The 10162-nt window shown below is 35.7% G+C and overlaps 1 protein-coding gene across 1 annotated transcript in view; it reads right to left on the bottom strand.

The window, feature by feature from the left end:
• The window catches only part of SPOCK3 (SPARC (osteonectin), cwcv and kazal like domains proteoglycan 3), a 100887-nt gene extending 91015 nt beyond the window's left edge, over positions 1–9872 (bottom strand). Inside the window, exon 1 of the mRNA XM_005415560.2 lies at positions 9827–9872. The gene's annotated coding sequence lies outside the window, so the exon portion shown is untranslated. The remainder of the gene's footprint in view (positions 1–9826) is intronic.
• Between the last annotated feature and the right edge of the window lie 290 nt (positions 9873–10162).

Here is a 10162-nt window from a genome sequence, read left to right as displayed (position 1 = left end):
TGAACTTGTTCTCTTTCAGCTGTGAGCTCCCTGCAGAAGTGTTTTTTCCTCGCCTTACGTGCAACGCATGGCCTCCCTTTTCCCAGTACGTTTTCATGAAACTTTCTTAGTTACTGAATTAAGTTTTATTAATGCAAAGTCAAAGAAGAATGTATATCCTTGAAACCTTTTTTTTTTTTAACAGCAACAGAGAGATCAGATAAAAAAGCTCAAATTTTTGCAATGCGAAAAATTGAGCTAACTGAAGGGTAAATGTCTGCCTGGACTAACAACAAGCCAGAGGATAAAACAAGAAAGAACACAAAAGGAAATTTTGCTAGGAATCCTGAAAGCCACTATGTCTTCCTCTTTTTTCTCTTTGAACACCAAATGCTCTAGTCAATCCTACACTATAAAATACATAGCATCCATATCAGATTGCATTACTAATTTTGCCAGCTTTGAAAGGACTGAAAAAAATTACATATTTACAAAAGCATTGTGATGGTGGTCACAGCAGTCTTTGGATAAGGGAAGAGACGAGGATTTGACTCCATATTTCAGAAGGCTTGATTTATTATTTTATGATATATATTATATTAAAACTATACTAAAAGAATAGAAGAAAAGGTTCTCAGAAGGCTAGCTAAGCTAAGAATAGAGAAAGGAATCAATAACAAAGGCAGCTGTCCCAGACTCTCTGTCCAAGTCAGCTGCGCTGTGATTGGCCCTTAATTACAAACAAGCACATAAGACCAATCACAGATGCACTTATTGCATTCCACAGCAGCAGATAATCATTGTTTACGTTTGTTCCTGAGGCTTCACATCTTCTCAGGAGGAAAAAAATCCTAAGGAAAGGATTTTATGTGAAAAGATGTCTGCGATAAAGCATGGAAATGGCTTGCCTTTCTCTTGAGCCTGTTTTATTTGATACTTGGAACTGACAAATGAATAATTTTCATGAGCAATAAAGGCTAAACCACAAGAAAAACAGTTTTCAAAACCAGTGTATGAAGTTCTTATTGCTGGGGAAGAACTGTACTACCCTTACAATGCAGGGACACATCTGACTATGTGTCTGTCTGGTCTCTACAAGGAATCATCCTAAATATGTTAAACTACTATGGAAATGCATAAAGTTATTTCAGGAAAAGTATCATATTTCAGGAAAAGTATATCAGGAAAAGATTGCCACTAAGCATGTAACTCATTTACATCAAGAAATACACGGCACTAAGTCTGTACTTCTTCCGTCCATCTTCTAGCTATCCCTAACAAATCATTCCTGGCACTTCCCCACCTCATTCAGAGTATGCAGACTTGCACAGAAAACACTGCCTGTTTCTTTCCATTTCTGCCAAAATAAGCAGCTTTGAAAAAGTACAATATTCACACCAAAATCATCACAAGCATCAAAATCCCCCAGTGGGACGGATGTATTCCTCGCAGCTATTGTCTTCAAAATGATCAGGTATCAATCCAAGTTTTTATCCAATTAACATTTACTAAAATATCATCATATTTCTAAAAATTAGAGGTTTCTACCCCCTCATAATTGAAGTGAAAACATCAGTTGTACATCACAACTACATTGCTATTGAAAACAGGTAAAGGTTTGCACTACAGAGAGGAAATTCTAGACATAAGAAATGTGGTTATGCAAGACTTGTCGGAAATCATCTCTTTAATACTCTATCAGCTGACTTCCACAATGTCACATACAACCAGCTTCTAAAGATGCAGGTCTGATATGAGCTTGAACAACTCGATAATGTTCAGCTTTACACAGCTTCTAATATTCAGTGTACTTGCTATAGGTTATTTGTCTGCATGCCTACTTTACATTTGTCCATGTATCTGACTACAATACCATAAAATGTCATGTTACCTAAATTTCGACAAGCAGAAAAATATCACTGTCACAAAAAGCATATCAAAAGTATAAAATGTTGTATATCATCTACGATTTCTCTAAGATCTTGCCTTGTAAGTCGCTCTGCCATTAGGAACTTCTGCTGACTTTTCTAGATTAATATGGATTTGTTCTTCTCACATGGTAAGGAAGCAATTAATATCTGAAAACTTAATTTAATTATTACTAATAGATGTATTTATTTATAATTCAAATTTGGGAAAGCAATTAAGAAAAGCTTCCCATCATCCCTTCTGTAAGCTAGTTTACAGCTGGCACTCCCCAAAACTGACACTACTCAGAACATCATTTTTTTAGGGAATATAATAGGAAATAAAGATTAGCAAGCCATAACATAAGAATATTCTTAATGGCAGCACTTTGGCAGAAACCAGAGTAAATGATCATTATTCCATAATCTTTTGAGTGCATTCTAACATGCTCCTTACTTTGCACTCCCAAGTAAAATGAAAGGTGAAAAAAGGTTAAGGACAAAGTCTTAAGACTTAATAGACTTAAAGTCCTCCAATGTTCTGATTCATTTCTGATGGGCAAAATAGAAGCAACTACATATTTTGTTTCCATTTCCTAAAACTTCAGCTATGTTTTGTGCACCCCACAACTTTAAAAGGCCAGTCTTGACTTCTTTGCAAAGTTTTCATATTTGACAAGGCAGGGAGAAAAAAATAAATTTAAATTTAAAAAAATTAAATTATCTAAAAGTTTTAAGTAAAATATTAATAATCAGGTCAAATGCCTAGTTATAACCCAAGGCAGAGCCATAGAAGGGAATGACTCATATTACCTCCTTTGATAAATCACACAATTCCTGAAGGTACCTGAAGACCATGAGTATCTTTACTTCTCCATTTTGAAAGATGACAATTTCTCACCTGCTATAGAATGATTTCTCACTGACAAGTGTTGTGGGTCTAGATAATTGCAGAATCCCAGCATCACAATTTCCAGTAACAGTAGGGAAGAGAGCAAGGCAGAGCTAACACAGCCCGGATAAATGTTTAAATTAAAATTTATAGTGGTAATGGTTATCTTTTGTCTAAATTGTACAGTGATCAGCATTCAAAATTTGCATGTGCACATGTAGACCCTCCTCAGTCATAGGTAGTTTGAGCCCACACTGCTGTGGATTCATTACAAGAAAAGCCCATCTTACTATGCAACATATCTACTGAGAATCAACACCTTTTAACTTCAACATGAAAATTAATCACTGTGCAGCTAGAAATCTGAAATTTATAAAGAAAAAATGAGAGAACAAATAAGAAGTAGCCTACCTCAGTAACTTGAAAAGAACTTTCTGAAAAAGAAGAATCTCAAATTTTTGGTTTTTTTCCCAGAGACTATATTTGCCATGTAAAATTCACAACATGGCATAAAAAGCAGAATGGCTAACTACAGCTGGATGTTCACAAAGAGGAATCTTCCGGAACACTAGTTCCATCTGGACACACGAATATACAATTTTAGCAAGAAGACTAGAGTGCCTACGACTTCAGTAAGAAGGCTAGAGTGGAGTTTTTTCTGTAGAAGTAATTAAAAGTTTAGATTCATATCCTTGAACATCATTGGTTGTGTAGTCTGGTTTCTAACTTGTGAGCAAGTGCTTCAATAATTAAGGTGGCTGTGTGTATGGAGGTAGCTTCTACACAAGAAATTCTCCTCTCAAGAGTGCTCAGAACTCTCCATACTGATGACTCAAGGACAATTGTGTAAAGTCTCTATCAGGCTTCTATAAAAAAATCACCCGTGTTCCTAAGGTTCTATATTACTAAGCTCTGGGATATCCGCATTGAGTTCTAGCTGCCCTGCAATGGTTGTAGCTATGCTACACAAAAGTTCTCATGAATGAAGAAACACCTAGTACCAATTTATAACCATCTGACACTGGTTATAACCATCCGACACAAAGTACTGTGTGTTTCCATTTTGCTCACTGCTGCAAATAAAGTTTTTCTAAAATGGACATAAAAATGCCATTACACTGATTCATAACCTGGTATTTTAGGTACTGATAATATAAGTTAAAATAAGTGCTAAAAAAGTAAAATTGAATCTGCCAGTTTCTGTCCTTCCTCTAGAACAAACCTACTAAAGCTTGATCTCTTTTAAAAATTTCAAATACTTCACACATTCTTTCTCCACTCCCTTTAAAACAATCATCTTCACTGAGTCACACTTTTTAAACTACTTGTGCAGTGACTAAACTATAAGAAATTCTCCCCCTCACAAATATCTATGATCTCTGCTTCAAAAACATTCCCACTTCTTTGTGTTTTGTCTTTCGGGTGTTACTTGAAAGTTTACAAGAGAATAGGTTACACATAGCTCAAAAAGAGATGGAAATGAGAAATTCCACATAGTCAGAATCAAATGCCCCCCTTATCATTATCTGTGACAATTCAGAAATGATCCTGTTTGTTTAAACTGCTGAAAAACATAGCTATTTTGGGCTCAGACTGGTGTAAGTGACAACAAAATTAGGACAATTATACTGAGCTTCTTCTATATATAATAAGGAACTCTCAAATATTCTGCAAAGACATCCAAACCCACTAAGACAAGGAGAAATGCAAGTATACACTTCCCTGGCTTTATTAAAGCACTTTTGTTTTTTATTTTTATATCGAAAAGTTCACTTTCTTGATTTGGCAGAAAAGAAAGAACACCTTAAGACTACTTGAACATTCACAATAGTGATATATCACCAGCAAACAGTTAAGCATTATATTATCCTTTCCTAAACACACTAAATCATAATTTAGAGACATGCTGGCTGTGGTAGAACTGGCTTCTGAGTTCTAAAAATAGGGCAACAAGGGCAAAGAAACATCTGCAGACCTGTAAGAGCAGAAATGCATCTTCCTGAAAATTCCCCCATCTACTGTCTCACCTTGCCGAGATGATTATTCTTGCAAAACAAGATGCTATAAAACACAGCCCTGGTGAAGCCATACCTCGAATCCTGTGTTTAGTTTTGGGGTCCTCTCTACATTGAGGTGCTGGAGCACGTCCAGAGAAGGGCAACAGAGCTGGGGAAGGGTCTGGATCACAGATCTGATGAGGAACATCTGAAGGAGCTGGGTTGTTTAGCCAGGAGAATAGGAAGCTCAGGGGAGACCCTATCACCCTTTGTAACTCCCTGAAAGGAGACTCTGTTGAGGTGGGACTTGGTCTTTTCTCACAGCTAACGAGTGATAGGACAAAGAAGAAAAGGCCTCAAGTTGCACCAGGGAAGTTTTAGATCAGATAGTAGGAAAAAGTTTTTCCCTGAAAAGGTTGCCAAGCACTGGAAAAGGCTGCCCAGGGAAGCAGTTGAGTCACTGTCCCTAGGGGTAGTTAAAAGATGTGGCACTCAGCAACAAGGTTTAGTGATGGGCTTGGAAGGGCTGGGTTACAGGTTGGACTCGATGATCTCAGAGGTCTTTTCCAACCTTAATGATTCTATTTTTGGCTCTTGGAGAACTCTACTTTCTTGTATTTCATTATGTATTCTTAAGTTAGATAGGGAATTTTAATCAATTTCATTTTACTGTAATAAACTTCAGCTTTGAAATTTTTTAAACCAACTAAACCAGAATCCAGTAGACTTTTCATATGAAGTATCTAATACACCAGAAATATAAATACATCTGCATTTTGAAGAAGCCTGGAATAACAAAAATTACCAGGAAATGGTAAAATTGTGGCAAAATTGAATTATAGCCTCCACATAAAATAAATTCTGTAAAGAGTACATCTTAACATTCTTTATATTTGTAATATTAAAGATTAACAGGTTTTTAAATACAAGAAGTTAAATAGGTCAAAAAGGCAACTTCTAATATTTCATTCTTCTATTCAAGTAAAACTATGTATACCTCATTTTTCTTCTTTATAGTCTTTGTTTACTGTTTGATTCTTTTAAAGAGATTTGTTAAATTATTTCTTTTTCCCTCACCATTAAATTGTAATGTTATTTCCAATTTCATGTTCTTAATACCTACCTCTGTCAGCTGCTTTACATGCCTTCATATTGAAGTTCTGTGGCAAACATGAGCAAATTAGGCCTTTAAGTGAGCCTGTAAAGAAGCAGCCCAGTACACACCAAAATATTTTCAGGTATGCAGTGCTCATGGACTTGACCATTATCAGGGACATGCCAGCAGAGTAGAGAGAAGCTGGATTTCTGAAGTGAGAGATTTGCAGGACTAAATTTTAGCAGGTCTGCAAGTCCAAAGAAATAGTCCCACACACCCTCTTCTCAGCACGCTGCCAGCTCAAGAAGCTCTGGTGCTGTAGCTCTGGACAGTCACTGTCACCCTGCAAACACATTTCCACTTTTCTGACATAACTATCTGTGGGTCTGAACAGACACCTGCATCCAGGATTTGGCCATGTTAAAAACAAACAAACAGAAAAACTTCTTACTTTACCTAATAATAATCCTCGATATGGTGACTCTGGACTTAACATCAGGGCATAAAGCAAAGATGTCAGGACAGCAGGAAATAAGGGCTTAGAGCACTACTGAAGGCAACCAAAATCTCTTATTATGGGCTCAGTATAGCCTCAATAAAAATCCTTTCTAGAGAATCTTTTAAAAATAGCTAAAAAATATAGAATCCATTTGATGACCCCACAGAAATAAACACTGAAACAATTTGCAAGCTGTAACCAGAGAAGCAGATGTGTATTATCCAGTGAACCTGAGCAAGGAGCCAAGTTTGTGAATTGTACAGGACAAGGCACTTTTGTGATGTTACCACAATAGGTAAATTGATAAAAGAGAAATGATAAAAGAATCATCTAAACACAGCATCAGTTAATTAAGAAAAAGCACCATGAAGTGTTCCTCAGACATCTACAAGAGATTGTTCCAGGCAAGGGCTAGCATCATAAAGCAGTGGGAATCTGTTTAACAAAGGATTTAGTGTACTTCATTAGTGAGCAGAATTCCCAAACATACCTAAACACCTGAAACAGAGAAGTGTTCACCAGATTAAATAGAGCTTAGTCTTACTAGTAAATAAGCATTAAATATTTTAAAAAGCTTTTCAGTTCTGCCCTTTTTGAAATTCATAGTGTCCTCCCACAAAGACACCATTATTTCTTTATCTGAGACAACATTTTAAAATACTATGTGATACATTTTAATTGCAAAGCACTGCAACTTATCTTGAAAGTGATGGATATATATTTCTAGTTTAAAAACATCAATAGTTCTTCTACAAAAACTAGACCATGAGAGCACATATCAAATGCAGCAAAGCTAATTCTACACGACTGTTTTCAGTCTTCAACTAATGGGTCTTCATTAAACTCCCTTATGACTTCCCAGGGCTTGCAAATGACTGAATTATTTTATTGAATATGATTCTAAATTATTTCAGTTCACAGTACAGAAATGTATTTGCAAATTATAGTGTTTGCATGTATTTGGATATCCTTAGTTACCCAAATTATTACAGAACTAGGTAGATGACATACACAGAGCTAAAAGGCAAACATTAAACTAATATAAGTAAAATAGTTTCAAAATCTGGTTTTGTTGTACAACAGTATCTACAAAATTACTGCTGTAAATAGACATCTAATACAACCTGATACTACAAAAGCCAAAAATAATTCAATGGAATGGTCTACAAGAAATTTCATAAATACATCTATGAGCCAACCATACCTTCAGGGTGTTCAACCTCCACAGAAAATGTCATGCTGCATTTTTTCAATTACATTAATATACTCCACTTTTCCTCCAAGGTATTTCTATTGAGCAAAGGAAAACATCCTTTCCACTTCACCAAATTACACCAGTGTCTTTGTGTATGCAATTTCATTCAATAGTTACACCCTCTAAGCTCTGCTAACATCTGTAGTCTAAAAATAAAATGTACCAAAAGTATTCTGCATGTTTTCATCAGATGTAAAAGTGGTGCATGAAGAAAATGTCAGAAAATATCGTATGCATATAAAACGTTGATAAAGCTACTAGTAGTAGCTAAAGTGGTCTACTTTAGTACTAGTAGTAGTAGTACTAAAGTAGTCACCTTTAGTCCTAAACACAAAACATTCTACTTGCTTTCTAAAACCACTGAAAGAGCAAAACCTGCCTTTTAGCAGTAACTAAGAGCACTCAGATTTATTCCAACAGTAATACGTGCCCCACATAGTTGTTTATGAACAAGTTACATTGTGGTATTTATAGAAATACAAAAACATTTAGAGGTGTATACACATATGCACACATATAAAAGATACAGTCGAAACATTTAAATATGTTTTTTCTATCTTATCAAGATAGAAGCAAACAATAGATCAATGGGAGCAAGTCCTCTTCCTCAAACAAATGCCAGATGTTGCTTTAAGAAATTGTGTTGGTGGATTGCAAGGCAAATCACAGTATTTTTCTATCTTTAAAAATAGATTTTTGGCCCAGGAATAAATACCATTATACATTTTCACAGAAAGGGCTACCCTCCTGTTATGCTTGGACACATATTTCCATATAGAAGCACCTATTAATACAAACAGAATTACACAGATCTGTCTACATGAGCAATTTTGACATACTTTAACACGCTAACCTAAGAAGGCCTTCCAAAAGGTGCTGAGATAAGGAAGAATGAATTAAAACACTATTCACAAACTCATGAAATAGTTAAGGTTGGAAGGGATCTTAAGTATCATCTAATTCCAGTGCCTCTGTTCACTGCTGGCAGTGAACCTTCCACTAGATCATGTTACTCAGAGCCCCATCCAGCCTAGACTTGAACACCTCCATGGATGGGAAGTTCACAGTCTCTCTGACCAACTTCTTCCAGTGCCTCATCCCATCTTATGGTAAGGAATTTCTTCCTAATATCTATTTTAAACCTAGCTTTCTCTTGCTTAAGGCTATTACCTCTTTTCCTATCACACGTGCTGGTAAAATGTCCCTTCTCACCAGCTTTCACACAGAGCCCTTTAGGGACTGGAAGGCTTATATGCAAGACATTCATTGTTTTTGTAATATGCACAACTCCCAGTTCCTATAACCACAGATTTTTCTAATATTACAACAAAGTAATATCCCTCACAAGTCAGTATCCATTGTGGAGGAAGTTTTTGAAACTGAATAAACACTATCTTCACAACATATTTTTATCTTGGTCTCTTGTCTACAAGCCCCTGCACCGTTTCTTCATAGCAATTATGCCACTGGTACTACCAGACAAGACAAAGCCCCTGAAGCATTTCTCAGAGCAATTTAAAAAAGTACCAATATCCTCAGCAGTTCTTAAATGGCAGCAATACACTTTGAAACAGCATACATGAGGGGGATTATGTTGACAGTAAATATTAAGTTCCAATGTCTGGGGATGGAATGTGTAATGGGAATGTTTGCTGCATTTGCTCATAGTATTCTCTGCCTAAAACTGCTGTATTACAGCATTCCCAATGCTCCAGCTGCATTTTGCCTCAAGATAGATCACTTGAACATGACAGACTCCCAAAATTGTTTTTCTAGATCATCTTTTATCCTTTGGATATAAAGAGACATTCAAAATCCTAATAATTTTTTTCTTGACTGCAAAAGACAAGTATTAGACTGCATGACTGTTTTTCATCAGATGTCCTACTGAAAACACCTGGGTTCTTAACATAAATATACAAATAAAACAAAATCATCCAAAACTCATGTTTTTCCAAGGGAAACTTTAAGCCACTTTGCAGGTTTCTAATGCTCCCATCTCTTTCTAATCAAAAAATCTTTGAAAAAATCCCAGACATAAAATGATGATTAGGCTGAATTTCTGGTCCTCCTTAAATCAATTATTTGAAGACAGAGAAAATGACACAAATTAACAGAATTCTGTTAGTATTCTAGAACAGGAGCACAAATATAATTACTTAAATATTATCCCACACAAGTACCTAGGAGCAGAATCTTACCTTGATCAAATGGTTTACCCGGACTCCATGTACGAAAATAATCATCCTGGAGGGGGAGAAACAACCTAAATTTAGTAAAATATAAGGAATCCATTAAAAGCTCACAGTATCATAAAAGACAGAAGAAGCATACCAACCTCTACTTCCTAGAAAAGGCAAGCAGCAAAATAAAATAAAAAAGGAGAGAAAAAGATTACAGTTATCATAATGGGAAAAAATTACTTATACAGAATAAAACAGTATAATTCAGAGGCCATTTGCATCACTCATAGTAAAAATGCTATTCAAAAATATTACTTAATAGCCTTTAAAATAGAAAATGTCTTACTCACAGTA

This window comes from Geospiza fortis, unplaced genomic scaffold, assembly GCF_000277835.1.
Source record: "Geospiza fortis unplaced genomic scaffold, GeoFor_1.0 scaffold40, whole genome shotgun sequence".
Classification (NCBI taxonomy): domain Eukaryota; kingdom Metazoa; phylum Chordata; class Aves; order Passeriformes; family Thraupidae; genus Geospiza; species Geospiza fortis.
Note: the sequence above shows the minus strand (reverse complement) of the source record. Positions and strands in the feature narration are given on the sequence as shown.